Consider the following 19,907-nt stretch of genomic DNA (forward strand, 5'->3'; position numbering starts at 1 on the left):
CTATAAAGACCAGTTCAGTTACTGGAAGTCGTTCATCTTGCATGTCATAAACGCTGTGTTGTGTACAGCTGCATCCTTCATCAGTTTGGTACGTCACTACGTCAGTGGAAGAAGTACTGTTACAGGCAGTGGCGTCGTTAGGGGTGGGCTTCGGTGGCTATAGCCACCAATGTTTTATCCAAAGCCACCAATAAAAAAAATAAAAAAATAAAAAAATGTAAAGTTTTTTTTATTTTATTTTATTATATATCTATCACACTAACCTAACCCTACCCCTAACCCTAAAACCGAAATAAAGTAACAAAAAACGGGGAAGAAAGCACCCAAATCCGCGAAAAAAAAACCGCATGCGTGCGCTTCGTGCGCGCACGGGAGGAGGGACACATGCACGCGCGCGTGCCCGTTGCCTTCGGGGCTAAGCCCCCGACCTAGTAGAGACCTAGCGACGCGTACAGGTAAAAGGTCTTGAGTTTAAAAGTAAAAAATAATATATCTGCTATTTTCACCGTTGTACAACAGTATAATGCAGGGTTAAAATAAATCTTTTAGAATTGTTTTTGTCGATTCGTTGATATATTAGATATGTACAATAATTATATAAAAACAACTGCATTTCAATTAACTTACATGAGCATGATTAATTCGGTTATTGGCTCTAAATATGGGTTTCCATAATTGTTCTGGCCCCACAGTGGTGGAATAAACTTCCCACTGATGTCAGGACAGCAGAGTCACTGCCCATCTTTCACCGCAGGCTGAAAACCCACCTCTTCAGGAAACGCTATCCTTCGTCTTTGTCTGGCCTACTTGTTGTTAACTAGTTGTACAAACTCTTGTTTTATTGTTGTATTGTTTTATTGGATCTTGTTTAGTCGATACACTTATTTGTTTTAGCTCTTGCTCATTTGATTTAGCTAATTTGTCTCATCTGTTTAAGAAAGTAGGTAGCTGATATATTGCACTTTTACCTTAGCACTAGGTATACTCTTGGTTGCTTGTTTTTGCAGAAAATGCACTTAAGACTTCTGGTGATTAGTAGTTCCCTACCTATGTTGAATGCACTTATTGTAAGTCGCTTTGGATAAAAGCGTCTAAATGACTGTAATGTAATGTAATGTAATGTTATGTAATTGCCCAGCCCTAGTTTAAAGGTAGGGTACGTGATTTTCTTTGGTTAAAATAAGTATAAAATAGGTCTATATTCTGATAGTACTCATTGATATTGAGTGTTTGTTCAGTAACAGGAGTCTCTCCATGTCTCTCCAGCTCTTTATTAAACAGAAAATGCATTTTCAGGACAGGATACCAACGTTTTCCATTAGGATAGAGAACTCAGACAGGATACAGATTAAACAAGTGAAATTGGAAGTGATGACACAAATAAATGAGCAGACACAATTGGAACTGGAACACTACAAAAATGAATCTAATAAATGGGTACTCTCTCCTTATTGTCACCAACCTGAAAATGTAGGCTATTATCAAAGAGCTGGAGAGACAGGGAGACGCCTGTGACTGAACAAACACTCCATGGCAATGATTACTATCAGAATATAATGCTTTAAACATTTTAGTTTTAACCAAAACATATCGCTTACCATACATTTAATCAATTTCTCCGAATTTCCCTAAATCTCATCTTATCTGTATCTCTGTAAAACTTCACTCACCCCAAATACGTTCAGCGGTGTCCCAGAAATTCTATAAGAGGCAAGAAGTGCAGCCTATAAGGTGTCACAATGGGGCTGTGTGCTGTCTCTGTGGATAAAACCACAGACAGCTTCTGAGCTAATGAGCCTCTGTGTGGCCTGTGGAGGCCAAGGTTCTGTCTGCAGCGTCAGAGGCGTTTCCCTCATCCCTTAAATATGTCTCACAAAGAAAGGAGGTGCAGCCTTTTAGTCTGCAGCATCAGTCCCACTTTTAAGTTACTTCTGGAAGTCAGTCAGTCCACACTTTCAAGCTTTGTGACCAAAAGGCCCTTTTTCAATTGACCTGTCATGAATATTAACCACTTAAAGGGATAGCTCACCCCTGACTTTTCTTTCCGATCGATTAGTCCCCCCCATGGAGACTTGAATTCATAGATATTTTTTTTGTTTTTGTCGCATTCCTAAGACAATAATTTGATGACCGGCAGCGGTTCCGGTACGAGACACAAAGAGTCTCCTTTGTGTGTCCTACCGGAACCGCTGCCTACCGGTCCACTGGTCAACAAATTATTCATGAATTCAAGTCTCCATGGGGTGACTAATCGATAGAAAAAACGTAATTTTGGGGGTGAGCTATCCCTTTTAAGCCTCTATGTACTGTACTGTACATAGAGGCTTTATTTTGATTTTTTTAATGATAGCCTGTAATGACATGGCCAAGGTTGTAGAGCAGCTATTTCAGTATTTTGTGTGGGGATACTGATTGAACACTTATCGTATATTTGGTTATTATATTGGACAACACGTTATGTCATGGCCTTTATACTGTACCCTACACTGGTAGGCTGGAACCAATCAGCTCCAAGGCACCACCTACACTCTCCGTCACTCAGTCACTCAGTCACTACAACACACCTGCAGCACAACACCCATATGACATACATAAGTGGTTCTCAAACGTTTTCATGTGAAGGACCCCCAAATCGACACATATTAGCCAGCAGACCCCAAGCCTCCAGAGCCACGGTAGAACAGTGAAGCTGCCGTCGCCTGGTGGTCAATCTGAGAATGCAACACTTCCGCATTTAAAATACTACTAGTGCGTTTGTGCGCCTGCTCATAACTCTATGGCCACGCCTATTCGACCCAATATTGGTACTTCCGTCAGACATATTCTATTAGACCAAATGGACCCAATTGTAAACTTCCGGCAGACTTCCGGGTGCTTCAAACGCCACTGAGCAACTTTCATAGAAATGAATAGCTGGGGGCGGGACAATCCGCCCTCTAGATATATTGTAACTCTATGGCAGACTCCCATTTGAAAAGATAGGAGATAAGAAGATTGTTTACAGCTATAGCAGATTCTCAACGATTTTAATTTCAAGGACCCCCAGTTTGATTTGCATAAGACGATATGGACCCCCCCCCCCCCCCCCCACCCGATACATTTTGATCTCTGGGACCCCAAACTAACGTACATAACACTGTAGTAGCCTCAGTGTTAATTTAACTCTGGAGAGTGTATAACAAATATGTACGCTCTCTGAGTTGCAGATCCATAAGGGTCCACTTGGTTCCTAACAATCAACCATTTGGCTGGGGACCCCCTGGAACACAAAAGAGTTTACATACATCCATTATGACGTCAGGGCCATAAGACACAGAGAAATAAAAAGAAGAGTACAATAAAAACTGAAAAATTACGTAGATCTGCCTGTAGATCTGCTATAGTATTTCCTCTTATTTTTGAACATTTTACAAATTCCGATTTCTTAATTATAATTATTTCATTATTTATTTTTATAATTTTGAAAGCTTTTAAAAAGTCGCAAACTTGTTTTGTCTGTAATGACGGCCCAAAACAGGGACGTCAGGGGTTAAAGGAGATCTCTAAACAAAGTGTGATGGGTATTTAGAGCAGCCTGAATGCCGTGGCGTAACGGACTGTAGATAGAAGTCACATTCCCGCCGCGGACTTCATTACGTTCCATTTTCATTTTCATTTTTATCTCTCCTGAAGTGGGCCCATTAAGTCAGCGCGGCCGCCAGGGTAACCGATCAGCTAATCTGCATGTGATTTATGTGGCAGGGGAAACTCTAGGACTTAAAACCGTGGCTCGGAAGGCATTGATTACTGACATGGTTAACCCACTAAGACCTGAATTCGATTCAAAAAATGTCTTCTAAATCCCAACAGTATTCTGAAAAAACATATGTTTCTATATCAGTGGTGCTCAATCTTTTTCATGTCAAGGACCCCCAACATTATATGTATTTGGCCGCGGACCCCCATCTCAAAATAGTTTTGTTCCAGGGACCCCCAGAAGCAAAAGATTTGAGTTAAAAATGTTCGCTTTAAAAATATATATATTCAAATATTTGCACACATTTTCACAATTTTTCAATTCATAGGCGCTATGAGCTTAAAGATCTGCTATTTTTGAAAAAAAATGAAAATTACAAAATTCAAAGGTTTGCACACATTTTCACAATTTTTCAAGAATAGCAGATATACAAGCTCATAGCGCGGCACTCGGTGCCGCGCTATGAGCTTGTATATCTGCTATTCTTGAATAGCCAAAGTGTAAAACAATGCTTTTTTTAGCTCAAATCAAAAAATGACACAGATGCGTTCCAGGTCTTAAACTGTTAATTGGCTAAACCCTACTGGTACACTGAGACAAGCTTATTGGAAATGTCAAATCAAGCGGGCTCATTTGCATTCATGATGTATGGCGCCTATTCCAGCTTCTGCCCAGGCAGCACATAAACTGACATACGCACGCACGCAGCCGCGGAGTAAAGGGGCCTGGGATCACTGCCTCCAGTTTGCAGCTTGACCATCTGTCCTCCGAGACGCTGGCTTGGCCGAGATATTTATTCTCTCTCTCTCTCTCTCTCTCTCTCTCTCTCTCTCTCTCTCTCTCTCTCTCGCTCTTCTCTCTTCTCTCTGTGTCCACGTGCGTATGTGGCAGTGGTGGAAAAAGTACTCAAATGTTTTTACTTAAGTAAAAGTATCAATACTGCAATGTGGAAGTACGCGCTGTTACAAGTAAAAGTCCGGAATTCAAAATTTACTTTATTAAAAGTACAAAAGTATTGGTATCAAAATGTAGTACCAAAGTACCAAAAGTAAAAGTACTGCAATGTTTGAAAATAGCAGATCTACAAGCTCACAACGCGTCGTACTTGTAGATCGGCAACATTTTCAAATAGCCTACAGTATGTATAAAATAGGGCTAAAGTGGTTAATGTACGTTTTATAATGTAATATATTTATATATGAAAAGTAACTAGTAACTAAAGTTTTCTAATAATTGTAGTGGAGTAAAAGCACAATATTTGCCTCTGAGATGTAGTGGAGTAGAAGTAAAAGTATAGACAATTGGACATTCTTTTGGACATACAAAGTTTCCTTCTGACAGCAACAAATGCCATGTGGTTCATATATTGGACAGAACATTTCTATAGGGGAAAATCACTTCATTGTCGTGGGCACAGGGCAGCAAATGGAGCAACAGCAGCGCACTGCGATATACATGTAGCGTTCATTATTATGATTGGTTGTTCCAAGTTGGAACACATCATCAAAACAGTTCAATTCCACACGCCCACCATGAACCTGCAATTTGTTGGAAAACGTAGCCAAATGCACACATTTCAGCACCGCAGAGAATGAGCAGCGACGCGAGCGCGCACACACACACACACACACACACACACACACACACACACACACACACACACACACACACACACACACACACACACACACACACACACACACACACACACACACACCGCCTGAATCATTTTGTAAAAAAGGCTAACATGAACATAAGTCGTGGGTCAAGTGCACAATCCAACACGATCACACCACGTGAATAATAATCCTGCATGTCTCACATGGCCGCTGCATTTTATGCTTGGAACAGTGTAACCAACCAACTCCATGGGTATATTGTGATCACAGTCAAGGTGCCTTGTTCAGGCCGACACAGAGCATCTATCATTTTTCTTGGCAACATGAAAATTATACACATCCCAAATAAAATAGTTTTTTTTTTTCATCACAAGAATAATTTCCAAAAGAAAGTAGTCCCTGACTGCCTGCACGACTGTTATATCGTTTTCCCTCCTTTGTTGTTTCCGAGACTTTCATTTTTATTGGCTTTATTTATTATTCTTTGATGCTGTTTGAAGATTGAAAACTACAGGTTTTTCCTGACAGTAGCCAATTATTTTTACTCCTTGTATTTTCCAATTTACCGGTTGCACCAATTAATTCCTCTGTGTTTTAATTTCTGTGTTTTGCCATTGCTGTTGTACCCTACTGGCTCACCTAGTTAGGAGACCCCACTGCCCCAGACAATAGGAGGTTCCGGTGCTGCGACAAAGATTGCCCTCCTCACCCAGCTTCTGCCCCCCCCCGAAGTGTAGGCGTAGTTTCGGGAAAGAAAACTACAGGGTGGCAAGAAAAGAGCTTGGCCCTATTTTTTTTTAAAAGCTTGTATATCTGCTATTTTTGAATAGCCAAAGAAATCCTAAAATGACACAGATGCGTTCCCGGTCTTAATGGGTTAAAAATAATATAACATTTTAAAAAAATGTAAATGTTCACCTATAACGACAACCAATTAGGGACACCAGGTTGAAAGTGGCACATTTTTGTTGCAGACAAGAAAACGCAAGTCTACTGTATATAACATGTCACGTCACATACAGATGGATGGACGTGATTTGAGATGCCCTCAGTGCTGATCTGAAATCTCATTAATCTGCCAAAAGAAATGGAGAAAATATGCATACATATGCATAACATAACTGAATTCGGGGTTACATGAACGCTAAGGCGTGACAATTGCCATTCCCTGGCACCCCATCATGCCACCCCATGCCCCCCACTGTTGCACCATTATTTATTTTGTGGTGCCCCTTCGAGAGGGTTACTGGCTGATGGACAATGGTGTTGTACCGCAGAATTGTGCAAGGAATTCAACTTAAAGACAAATCAAAAAATATTTCTTGATCTATTGAAACGAGGTCAGTTGAATTCCTGACAACCAAAAAAAGCTTTTAACAAGCCTTAGCAACGTGGAAACCAGCGCACAGCAGCAAGAAAAGGTATTCACTTTTTATTGGGTTTTTTGTTAAGCTTTTAGGAGCATAAATTCGTTCTGAATAAAGTTTATCAATACACTTCTTGGGCAGGCCAGTAAAAAAATGAATTACTGTGGGGCAAGTATGGCTATAGATGAAAGTGCGTATCAGTTGTTCAGCATCTTTATGTGTTTAAAAGGTTTTTACTTTCTTAGGTGAGAAACTGCAGTCCTTGTCACCTTGTCTATGTGAGATTGAAAATTGAGGTCAGCATTCAAGATGACTCGCAGGTTTCCGACCTCTCTTTGTTGAAGCTTGTCTCTTTTTTACTTAGAGCCCACTAGAAGTATACCTCTGGCTTTTCTTCATTTACTTTCAAGACATTTCTGTTAATCCATTTATTCTGGCTTATAGGCTGCAACAATCTTATACACACATGGTTCAACATCTCAACACCTTTCAGTAAGTTATTTTAAGAACACGACACTAACGTTATTTATTTGCATAATGTAAAGGTTCTACCTCATCAAGCCCGTGTATAGATTGTGTTGACAGGCTTTGAACCACAGTATAATAGAAACCAATACATTAAATGAGACAATGAAACATTCATAATCCATGTCGGTGTGCAAATGAGGAAGCATGATTGCAAATTAATGAAAATATGCACGATCCGGTTCTTTCAGTTTATTGTGATTATAAATCGTTGCTGTTCGGTGGAAAACGTGTATGTCCGAAACCGTTCCTCTTAAAAATGATATAGAATAGTAAAAATAGCAGATCTGCAAGCTCACAACGCGTTGCGATGTGTTGTGAGCTTGTAGAGCTTTTGTGCGACTCTTGTACTGTATGATTTTGTAGGGCATTCATTTACGAATATATAAATACAATCGGTGCTGTCGGATGGAAACCTTGTATATTCCAAACTTTTCAGGAAATGAAAATAACATTTTCTTTTCTACATTATTGTTTGTATATTAATGCTATATTATCAATAAAATCTTAGTGTTTTGCCAATTATGCACCTCAATAAAATTATTTACCTTTTTTACCTCAGAGCTGACCAAATGACGGGTTTTACGTACTGTAGGATACCAATATTCTTAGCGATGTTTGTGGATATAGCCATAATATGTAATTTCCAGGATAACGATTCATCAAGCATAATGCCAAGGAATCGTGTGGAACACGCATTAGTTATATGGATGTTCTCAGTATCTATTTTAGATGATAAAAAAATATGTGGTTTAAGGCCAAGACATATGAAGTTTTTTTTTATTTTTTATGTTGAGTGATAATTTATTGGACCGAAACCAAATGGACAGCTTACCAAGTTCTTCATTTTAGACCTTTATAATGGTGTCAGGATCTTTATGAGAGTAGAGGACGCTTGTGTCATCTGCAAATACAATTTTAGACAGTTTATCTGAGACATTTGGAAAGTGAATGTATGTGTCCTCTCATGTGAATGCTGCGTATTGTGTACTCAGCACATATTCTGTATACTGTACTGTACCTATTATTCATGTGTGTTAAGGCTCGCTGAATCGGCTTGACTCATGTAGCTGGGGAGGGTTGTTGTCACATAAATGCACAGGTGCACAAATGGCTTATCTGTGAAACCAGTGGTGGAAAAGTACATATAGTATATAAAGAATACTCTGTTGCAAGTTTTTTTTTTTTTTTTAAGCCTGTATTGGCATCAAAATACTGCATAAGAAGAAATAAGAAATCCCCCCCCCCCCCCTCCCCCCCGGAATTAGTCGATCTACAAGCTCATATTGCGAGCTTTGTCGGTTATTTTCGAATAGGTCTTAAGTGGTTAATGTATGTTTTGTAATACTTAGGTGCAGTAAGTAACTAGTAACAGAAGCTGTCAGATAATTGAGTGAAAAGTACAATATTTGTCTCTGAGATGTAGCGGAGAAGTACAAGTATACACTATTGAAAAATGGAAATAATCTAGTAAAGTAAAAGTACCTCAAAATTGTACTTATAAGTACAGTACTTAAGTATATGTGCTTACATTACTTTCCACCACTGCATACAACATTTCAGGGTGTGTTGTTAGTGGCTTTACTCTGGCTGATAGATTCCTAACCTCTCAGAGGGAGGAATAATAAACCTTGGTGCCTTTCTATCTCCCTCACGGCTTGTTGGAGGATTATAAAGCTCTTATCATAATAAAATAGCATAGCAGAGCCAGCCTGCCACTTTCACCTTTAACCCATTAAGACCGGGAAAGCTTCAGTGTCATTTTAGATTTCAGCTATAAAGCATTATTTTATACTGTTATACTTATATACAAGCTCATAGTGCGTCACTTTGTGCTTGTAGAGCTGCTATTTTTTTTTTGAAATATCGTGAAAATATATAGGTATATATATTTTTTTAAAGCGAACATTTTAACTCAAATCTTTGCTTCTGGAGGTCCATGGAACATATTCTCAACATCTCAACATATTTTGAGATGGGGGTCCAAATACATACCATTTTTGGGGTCCTTGGCATGAAAAAGTTTGAGCACTACTGACAGAGCACCATTAGTTTTTAAAGAAAACTGTTAGGATTTAGAACAGGGGTCTTCAACGGGGGGTCCGGGACCCCTAGGGGGTCCTCAGAGCTACTATAGGGGGTCCGCCAAATCTTTGTGTGAGATTTTTTTTTTACATTAACCACTTTAACCCCAGCATCCCTATACTGACGGGAACATTAGCCGAAAATAGCAGATCTACAACGCCTCGCAGCGCGAGGCGTTGTGAGCTTGTAGATCTGCTATTTTTGGCAAAGATGTATAGGTGTAGACTGTAGAGGGTAAAAAAGAGGGAAAAAAAGTTTAATCTGAAACACAATTTTATACAATATAGTGGGGGTCCCTGCTTCATCTCTCTCTCAGCTAGGCGGTCCTTTGGGCTGAAAACGTTGAAGACCCCTGACTTAGAAGACATTTTTTGTCGGAATCGGCCTCGGGTCATAATGGGTTAAGCTCCTTCTCAAGTTTTATCATTCTGGTGCGTTCAAACACATTTAAATCTCCCTTTAATGAGAGCGTTGGCACGGCACAATCCTCTCATCCAGGTTCACTCTGGAGGAATCCACCCGTATAATACTGGATGCCCTGTGTGTTATCAGCCAAAAGCGTAGATTATGCAATAGTAACAATACAAAAAATGTTTATCTTTAAAAGCTACCACAGTCAAATAAATATAAATTTCTCTATAGGCCTACAATGTTTAAGTTGTTTGCATCACAACAAAAACATTTTAGATTTTTCTTTAGATTCTCACAGTAAATTCAACCTTATATAATATTTTTTTTATGATTTAGATGGTGGGCTACATACACTAATGCGGTGGTTCTCAAACCTTTCAGGCCGTGACCCCCCAATATAATCATATTTGAACTGGGGACCCCCCACCCTGACAAGGGTGGGGGGTTGAAGCATTACATTTGAGTTGAAGCATTACATTTTGTTTGACTCGGTTCCACAAATAAATACTGTGAAAATAGCAGATCTACATGCACACAACGCCTCTCAACGCGAAGCATTGTGTGCATGCAGATTGGCTATTTTCAATTTGCCAATGTTTAACCATTTTGTATTGTATAGTTTATTGATTACTTTTGACTCAGTAATGGTCTCTTTTATTTTATTTTAGTGGTACTAAAAAGGTCTTAAAAGTCCTTAAATTATCACTTTAGAAATGTGCTGTTGAGTGAGAAAACAACGTTGCACATAAAGCAAATCTTCTGGGGACCCCCCCCCCCCCCCCATTATGTTATAATGGGGTCCTAGAAATGAAAAGGTTTGAGGACCACTGAACTAACGTATTCCCCTGTTGGCCCTGCTTAATGAAGTATTCCATCGGCAAATACATGGGCCAAAAGTGCCCTTTTAGAAGTTTCAGCCCCTGTGACATTCTCTTCACGTCTCTGCTACGAATGCAGTAGACGGTAGAACTAGGGCTGGGCAATTAGCCACTTAAACCACATACTAGGGAGGCAAATTATTGATTAAATTCATTAATTGATAGTTGATAACCTTATCGATCAATTAATTGATAAGCAGCGTTTATTAGGACCAAAAGGAACATTCTTGTCTGAAACCGGAAATGAGTGCAGAAACATAATTGCCACGTAATTGACTTGATGTATAAAACATTAACAAGCGTCAACGAGCATCGGCTGGACACACACACACACACACACACACACACACACACACACACACACACACACACACACACACACACACACACACACACACACACACACACACACACACACACACACACACCTCCCCTCTGCAGTGGTCTATGGAGTCTCTTTCTCTCCAAACGACCCTTGAATATGATGGGATATGATTAAGGATCACTGTGATTATGGTAAGCTCACATTTGATATCACACACACCATACCTATAACTTTAACTAGCCAAAAAAAACCAACAATACATTTAATTGATTACATTTTTAGCGGCAATTAATTGATTAGAGATTCATTGTTAACATCCCTACCACTTAAGTTGTTGAGCGGAATGATGATGATACAGTGTAGATTAAGACCCCCAAGAAAGTCCCTGGCATATCCTTTCAAATGGGGGTCCGTGGGCTAATAGGTGTCAATTTGGGGGTCCTTGACGCGAAAAAGGTTGAAAACCACTGAAGCAGGGCATTAATTTACAAAAGAAATACACAAAAACTTAGAATATGGAGATTTCTGCCAGACAGCAACGATATATCTGACATGTGTAACTCAAGTACAGATTTGACTCATGCACTGGGATGGTGGTATTTTGTCCACCACTGATGGCGGCTCTCTGTCCTGCATGGAGCCAGGTGTTATAAATCCACCGCAGCTCTCAGAGAGACAGGGTGCCCTCCAGCCTGGTTCCTGTCTGCTGGGCTGGTAATGGTGTGTTTCCCTTCCTTTGAATACATGGGAGAAATCAAGCAGCCTTCCCTTCCCATCATCATCATCTTCATCATCATCACCACAGTACAGTACCAAGGTCACACGGTACTATAGACAGTACAACACTATACTTGATGAATCACCTCGGGAATAATGGAGGCTGTTTGGATGAACTAAATGCACAACGTACACGCTGAATCCTGCTGGTTCTGGCCACAAAGATTGATACGAGAGCGTTCTGAAAATGCCCTGGATTGTTTCATACACACACACACTGTATTAATAGATTGTTTTCTATCGTTTCAAATAGGACTATGAAATAACTATACAAATAACATATTGTTGCTGTCAGGCAGACACCTCTTATCTCCATTCTATAACTTTTTGTGTTTTTCCGTAAATTAACGCCCTACTTGATCACACTACAGCATCACACAAAAGCACCTAAAGCAGCAGATCCACAAGCTCGGAATGTGGCGCGAAGCGACACGTTTTGAGCTTGTAGATCTGCTGCTTTTGGTGCTTTTGAATTTGAACCCTGAAAAGTAACAGTTTTGGACATAATGAGGTTTCCACAAATGGACCCGTTATTTGGTTCCATTTGTACACTGTCAGAGTTACAGACACATAAGGGTCAAAATTTGGTTTCTAACTATTAATTTGGCTGGGGACCCCCTGGAACCCCTTCAAGGACCACTGGTGGTCCCCGTCCACTGGTTGAGAACCACTGCCCTACTTGATCATACTACAGCGTCACACAAAAGCATCAAAAGTAGCAGATCTACAAGCTCGAAACACGTTTTGAGCTTGTAGATCTGCTACTTTTGCTATTTTCAAATTTGAATCTTTAAAAGTAACAGTTTTGGACATATGAGGTTTCCACAATACAGAGACGATACTCAATATACTGTAGCAGATCCACTGGGCTATTTTCACTACTAGATTGTCAGGCCTTCAAATCTAGCCCTATATTGCACTGATCAGAGCAACGGTCACTCACTGCGTTATGGGCATTTGAACAGTCAAATACTGCCATAACACTGTACCTGTGGCCCCTAGTAGGGCCCCTGGGGGCCTCGCATGGCCCCTGGTGTGACTATTGTCATCACAACAGAGCCCTGGACAGTGTTTGTGGCCAGTTTTGCATGGATTGGAGCTCAAGGTTCAAATCGGCTGCTGAACCGATCAAACAAACTGAGCCAGGAGAGGAAACGGTTATGCCACCTTCTGGAAACCCAAGGTAATTAACCCATTAAGACCTGAGGCAGATTCTACAAAATGTCTTCTAAATCCTAACAGTTTTTTTTTTTAAAGTGGTTCTCAAACTTTTTCATGTCAAGGACCCCCAAAATGTATTTGCATTTGGTCATGGACCCCCGTCTCAAAATATTTTATTCCAGGCACCCCCAGAAGCAAATATTTGAGTTACAAATGTCCGCTTCAACCGAGTGCCGCGCTATGAGCTTGTAGATCTGCTATTTTTGAATACCAAAAGTGTAAAAGAATGCTTTTTTGCTAAAATCTAAAAATGGCACAGATGCCTCTCACGGTCTTAATGGGTTAAAAAGAAGGTACGCCATTTTCGCTATCCGGCAATTCCAGCCGGCAGATTGGTTGCACTGGGAGGCAAACTGCAGCTGGGAGTTCGGGAGGAGCCAGGGGGACCAGCTTATGAACAAACACTGTTTCTGAACGATTGAGACCTTTATAAAATACTCTGCCCAGGAAAATAAAAGAGGACATATCACACATTTAGTGTTGCTTTTCGATGGGTACCCTGTATAATTTTATTGAGGTATCTAAAGAGCACAAAGTACATTTCTGAATGTGCCCAAGTGTCGCGAGACTGTCCATCACTGACCAACCAAATATCTTCTTGTTGTGCTGCTTTTCGATGTGCACACTATTAAAAAAAAAGAGTCATGGGGGGCAGTGGCTCAGGGGTAGAGCGGCCGGATGGAAGCCGTGAGGTTTCCAGTTCGATCCCAGGCTCCCCCAGAAGAGTTAGTGTCGAAGTGTCCTTGAGCAAGACGCTGAACCCCTAATTACTCCCGATGAGCAGGTTGATGCCTTGCATGGTTTCCTCCGCCATCTGTGTATGAATGTGTGTGTGTGAATGGGTGAATGTAATGCACAATCTATATGTAAAGCGCTTTGGATAAAAAGCGCTATATAAATGCACCATTTACACTATCATTTTATAGAGGTATCTAAAGATCACATAGTACATTTCTGACCGGCCAAAGTAACGCGAGACTGTCCAGTGTCCACCATTTCCTGTCTGGCAACCAAATCTTGCGACACCTCCAAGCCAGAAACGATACCTGCCGCTGTTTAGTTGCCTCAATAAAATGATGTACTGTGCACATCTAAAAGCAAGTGATTTAGAAAACAACCTGTGATATGTCTTTTATATTCCTGAACCGATTATATGACAAAGGTCACAATCGTTCAGAAACAGTGTTTGTTCATGAGTTGGTCCGGCCGGTTCCATTCAATGCCATGTATTCATCGAACTTCCGGTGCGAGGTTTGCCACCCATGAGCGTCATGGCGCATCCCCTGCATCCAGCGTGTCCCTTCCTTAAAAAAAGAGATTCCTTGATTTAAATGGGGAAGCTGCATTGTGCATTCCTTGCTTGCCTTTTGCTGCTGCCTACTGACGCTTTCTGCTGCTACTGCTTTGACCCATTGAGACCTGAAGCCGATTCTACTTAATCTCAACAGTATTCTGAAAAACGTATGTTTCTATATCAGTGGTGCTCAAACATTTTCATGTCAAGGACCCCCAAAATGATATGTATTTGGCCGCGGACCCCCATCAAAATATTTTGTTCCAGGGACCCCCCAGAAGCAAAGAATTGAGTTAAAAGCGGTTCGCTTTAAACATATATATATTCAAAGATTTGCACACATTTTCACAATTTTTCAAAAATAGCAGATCTACAAGCTCGTAGCGCGGCACTCGGTGCCGCGCTATGAGCTTGTATATCTGCTATTTTTGAATAGCCCAAAGTGTAAAATAATGCTTTTTAGCTCAAATCTAAAAATAATGGTTAAAACTAGCTGCTCACCCTCCACCACCCCAGCTACCACCTGTCGTTTTGGATCTTCTTTTATGTACTGGGGGATTCGGAGTCCCTATTGGTAGGGAAATGTAATGTGCTTTCTCAGAGTACCTAAGAAGAGCAGATCCGATTCATCACCAAACCAAAATAAATATATTGCTCATTTTTATATTCAATACAAATATGTTTATCCTTCATGAGTTGTCCATTATCCGTGAAAATGATGACACTGCTATTCCCCTTGAAATGCACCTTTCTTTTCTATCAGTGCAGCCCTCAATTACTGATACCTATCTGCTTATAAACTACAGCAAACTAAGATTGGTGTTTTTATAACCTCCCGTCGTTGAGTAAGAAGCGAGACATGTCACAAAGTCGTGCAGCGCATGGTCCCATTTTAACCACTCGAACCCCAACGCCCCCCCAATTCTAGGGGCAACGTTCGACAGACCTATCCGATCTACAAGCTCGGCTTGTAGATCGGATAGATAGATCTGACTTTTATTAAGGTTTCGAGGCCAATAGGCTCGAAGCCTTATTACATCTGTAAGAGTTCATTATTCTTCCGCCGGTTTTGCCAGTTCTGGCCTAACCGCGTGGTCACTTTTTATGAAATTCGGCAATATGGTAGAGGGCTATGCCAAACGCCGAAAACCCGAAACTCACAAACATTGGCCAAAGGGTGGCGCTGTAGCACTCAATTGAAATATGCCAACTTTGAACAGGTACAACTCATGCCCTGTTTGACCCACAGCCATGAAACTTCCATGCACACATGCGTCTCCTCATGCCTAACAACTTTCACACTCTGACTTTTGACCTCTGACCTTTAGATCTCCCACCATTTCGAATTCTATGAAAAGCAGTAAAAAAGACTCTTCGAAACTGTATACACATGAACTTTGGACCAATGCCGACAGACGTGAGCAAGCGGATTTTCCATAAGTGAAAACGTTAAGCTTTTATAAGCCAATGAAAATTGCAGTTTTATGACAATTATTCATCTGCCCCTAAAACATACATGCAGACTCACATTTGTTTGACACTTTGCAATATTGTAGAAGGTCATTCCAAGTATCACTGAAACCAATCTTACTCCAATTGGTCAAAGGGGGGCGCTATAGCAATTTTTTGAAAATGCAAACTTTAAACAGGCAAAAGTCATGCCTCGTTTGGCCGACAGCCGTTAAACCTGCTTACACATGTGCCTTGACTCATGAGGAACACATGTATCACTTTGACCAGTAAGCTCTGCCCTTAGATTGTCTGCAATTTTGAGCAGTTTGAAAAACATTTAAATCCAGGATTTCTGAGCAATTTGCGTGAAAGTGTGTCATGTGTGTGAACTCCCTTTTCACTAGTTCAGGTGTGTAGGTTCAATAGCTTGATAGCTTAATCATCTGCCTTGAAACCACAGGGTTGCTGGTTCGAATCCCACCTCAGGTAGACTTCATTATAATTGCATTGCACACAACATGACTGTATCAATGAGGAACATATCTATCACTTTGACCAGTGAGCTCCGCCCTTAGATTGTCTGCAATTTTGAGCAGTTTGAAAAACATTTAAATCCAGCATTTCTGAGCAATTTGCGTGAAAGTGTGTCATGTGTGTGAACTCCCTTTTCATCAGTTCGGGTCTGTTGGCCCAATGGCTTAATCATCTGCCTTCATACCACAGGGTCGACGGTTCAAATCTCACCTCATGCAGACCTCAACTCAATTGCATTGCACACAACATGACTGTATCAATGAATAAACATGCAATTGTTAAATGAAACGCTTATTGAGAGTAGTTGTTTTCAATGTATGATGTACTTCATTCCCTCTTTTGTTTTGTTTTGTTTTGTTGGATTCTCCCTTCTCACTGAACAAGGCTGTGGATTGAATAGCTTGATCAATACAGTGTTAGTCTCATGTGCCAAAGGTCCACGGTTCAAACCCCACTCGTCACAGTTTACATTTAAATTGCATTATACAAAACATGACCCTGTTAATTCAGACATGTGCAATTTTTAAACAATACCATGAATTGCTTTTGAGAGTAGTTGTTTTTTATGTATGACATACTTTCTTGTGAAAATAGCTGATCTACAATCTCACACCTTTTTAGATAGCAACACGTTGTGAGCTTGTAGATCGACTATTTTCACTAGTTTCCATTCCGAAATGTATTGAGCAGTTTGAAAAACATTTAAACCAAGGATTTCTGAGCAATTTGCGTGAAACTGTGTCAAATAAATGTTTGAGGCCCTTTTTCACTGGTTCAGGTGTGTTGGTTCAATAGCTTGATCGCTTTATCATCTGCCTTGAAACCACAGGGTCGCCGGTTCGAATCCCACCTCATGTAGACTTATAATTGCATTGCACACAACATGACTGTATCAATAAATACATGTGCAATTGTTAAAAATAACGAGAAATGTATACTTGAAAGTAGTTATTTTTAATGCATGACGTACTTCATTCGCCCTTTTGTTTTGTTTTGTTAGATTCTCCTTTCTCACAGTCTGATCCTGTGGATTCAATAGCTCCACCAGTAGAGTGTGAGCCTCATGTGCCGAAGGTCCCTGGTTCAAATCCCACTGATTACAGTTTAGATTTAAATTGCATTGTACAAAACATGACCCTGTTAATTCAGACATGTGCAACTTTTAAACAATAACATGAAATGCTTTTTTGAGATTAGTTGTTTTTTTTATGTACAACATACTTTCTTGTGAAATTAGCCAATCTACAATCTCACAACTTTTCAGATAGCAACACATTGTCAGCTTGTAGATCAACTATTTTCACTACTTTCCATTCCAAGAACACAAAACAAAACTTTATTGCTAAATATTTGTCAACCAGTAATCTAGAGTAGTTAGCAAAACAGAGGCTTGGTTCATAACGGACTGAAAAACCTATAGATATCAACAGACACCATCAGGGAGGCTATATTTCTATTTCAATAAGAAGAGAGGCAGCCTGTGAATCCATAGGTCGCTGGTTTGATCCCTGTCCCCAACAATGCATTGAGGTGATCATTATTTGGAATTCTTACTTTGTTACAAACATACTCCTGGTAGCCTGTCTGTCTGTCTGTCTGTCTGTCTGTCTGTCTGTCTGTCTGTCTGCCTCTCTCTCACTCTGTCACTGTCTGTCTGCCAATCTGCCACTCTGTCACTGTCTGCCAGTCTGCCACTCTGTCACTGTCTGTCTGTCTGTCTGTCTGTCTGTCTGTCTGTCTGTCTGTCTGTCTGCCAGTCTGCCAGTCTGCCACTCTGTCACTGTCTGTCTGTCTGCCAGTCTGCCACTCTGTCACTGTCTGTCTGTCTGCCAGTCTGCCACTCTGTCACTGTCTGTCTGTCTGCCAGTCTGCCACTCTGTCACTGTCTGTCTGTCTGCCAGTCTGCCACTCTGTCACTGTCTGTCTGTCTGTCTGTCTGCCAGTCTGCCACTCTGTCACTGTCTGTCTGTCTGTCTGCCAGTCTGCCACTCTGTCACTCTGTCACAGTCTGTCTGTCTGCCAGTCTGCCACTCTGTTACTGTCTGTCTGTCTGCCAGTCTGCCAGTCTGCCACTCTGTCACTGTCTGTCTGTCTGTCTGCCAGTCTGCCACTCTGTCACAGTCTGTCTGTCTGCCAGTCTGCCACTCTGTCACAGTCTGCCAGTCTGCCAGTCTGCCACTCTGTCACTGTCTGTCTGTCTGTCTGTCTGTCTGCAAGTCTGCCACTCTGCCACTCTGTCACAGTCTGTCTGTCTGTCTGTCTGCCACTCTGTCACAATCTGCCAGTCTGCCAGTCTGCCACTCTGTCACAGTCTGCCAGTCTGCCAGTCTGCCACTCTGTCACAGTCTGCCAGTCTGCCACTCTGTCACAGTCTGCCAGTCTGCCACTCTGTCACTGTCTGTCTGTCTGCCAGTCTGCCACAGTCTGTCTGTCTGCCAGTCTGCCAGTCTGCCACTCTGTCACAGTCTGCCAGTCTGCCAGTCTGCCACTCTGTCACTGTCTGTCTGTCTGCCAGTCTGCCGGTCTGCCACTCTGTCACAGTCTGTCTGTCTGCCAGTCTGCCACTCTGTCACAGTCTGCCAGTCTGCCAGTCTGCCACTCTGTCACAGTCTGCCAGTCTGCCACTCTGTCACAGTCTGCCACTCTGTCTAGTCTGCCAGTCTGCCAGTCTGTCACAGTCTGCCAGTCTGCCACTCTGTCACTGTCTGTCTGTCTGTCTGCCAGTCTGCCAGTCTGCCACAGTCTGTCTGTCTGCCAGTCTGACAGTCTGCCACAGTCTGTCACAGTCTGCCAGTCTGCCACTCTGTCACAGTCTTCCAGTCTGCCAGTCTGCCACTCTGTCCCAGTCTGCCAGTCTGCCACTCTGTCACAGTCTGCCAGTCTGCCAGTCTGCCAGTCTGCCACTCTGCCAGTTTTCTCGAAACCGCTCATTGCTGCTTGCAGCTATATTTTTTATTTTATTTTGGCCAGCTAGAAGACTTGTCTAGGTCCAGTTGCAAATTGCAGGTGCTCTTTCGTGGCGGTTTTGAAGGGAGGGAAGGAGTCACACTTTTTGATGGCTGTTGGTAGGGCATTCCACATTTTTGTGGCATAATAGTAGAATTAATTCATCCCCATGTTTGTGGCGAATCTGAGGGGGAATGAGATCAGTGGCGCTCCCTCTGGCGTTGTGCCCGTGCGGGCGTTGCGCACTCTTTTGAAGTCGTTTGACAGGTACATGGGCACACTGGTCCCTTGAGCATCTTGAAAACCAGGCCTATTGCACGTTGCTGGTGTAGAAGGAAACGACAGCCGAACGAGTGCAGTTGCAACTTGGGACCATTTTCCTAAGAATAGTGGGTTTAGCCCAATGAGACCTGAAGCCGATTCTACATGTCTCCTAAATCTAATTTTTCTGAAAAACGTATGTTTCTATATCAGTGGTGCTCAATATTTTTCATGTCAAGGACCCCCAAAATTTTATGTATTTGGCCACCAACCCCCATCAAAATATGTTGTTCCAGGGACCCCCAGAAGTAAAGATTTGAGTTAGAAATGTTCGCGTTAAAAGTATTTATAGTCAAAGATTTGCACACATTTTCACGATTAAAAAAAAAATAGCAGATCTACAAGCTCGTAGCGCGGCACTCGGTGCCGCGCTATGAGCTTGCATATCTGCTATTGAGCTTGCATATCTGCTATTA

The 19,907-nt window shown here is 41.5% G+C and overlaps 1 protein-coding gene across 1 annotated transcript in view; it reads right to left on the reverse strand.

Moving 5' to 3' along the window:
- LOC311034058 (GDNF family receptor alpha-4-like) overlaps positions 1–19,907 on the reverse strand; it is a gene marked incomplete at both ends in the record, with an annotated part of 84,430 nt that overhangs the window by 25,395 nt on the left and 39,128 nt on the right. The gene's annotated exons all lie outside the window — the stretch shown is intronic.

The sequence above is a fragment of the Gymnoscopelus microlampas genome (genome assembly GCF_963454915.1).
Source record: "Gymnoscopelus microlampas genome assembly, chromosome: 18".
NCBI lineage: Eukaryota > Metazoa > Chordata > Actinopteri > Myctophiformes > Myctophidae > Gymnoscopelus > Gymnoscopelus microlampas.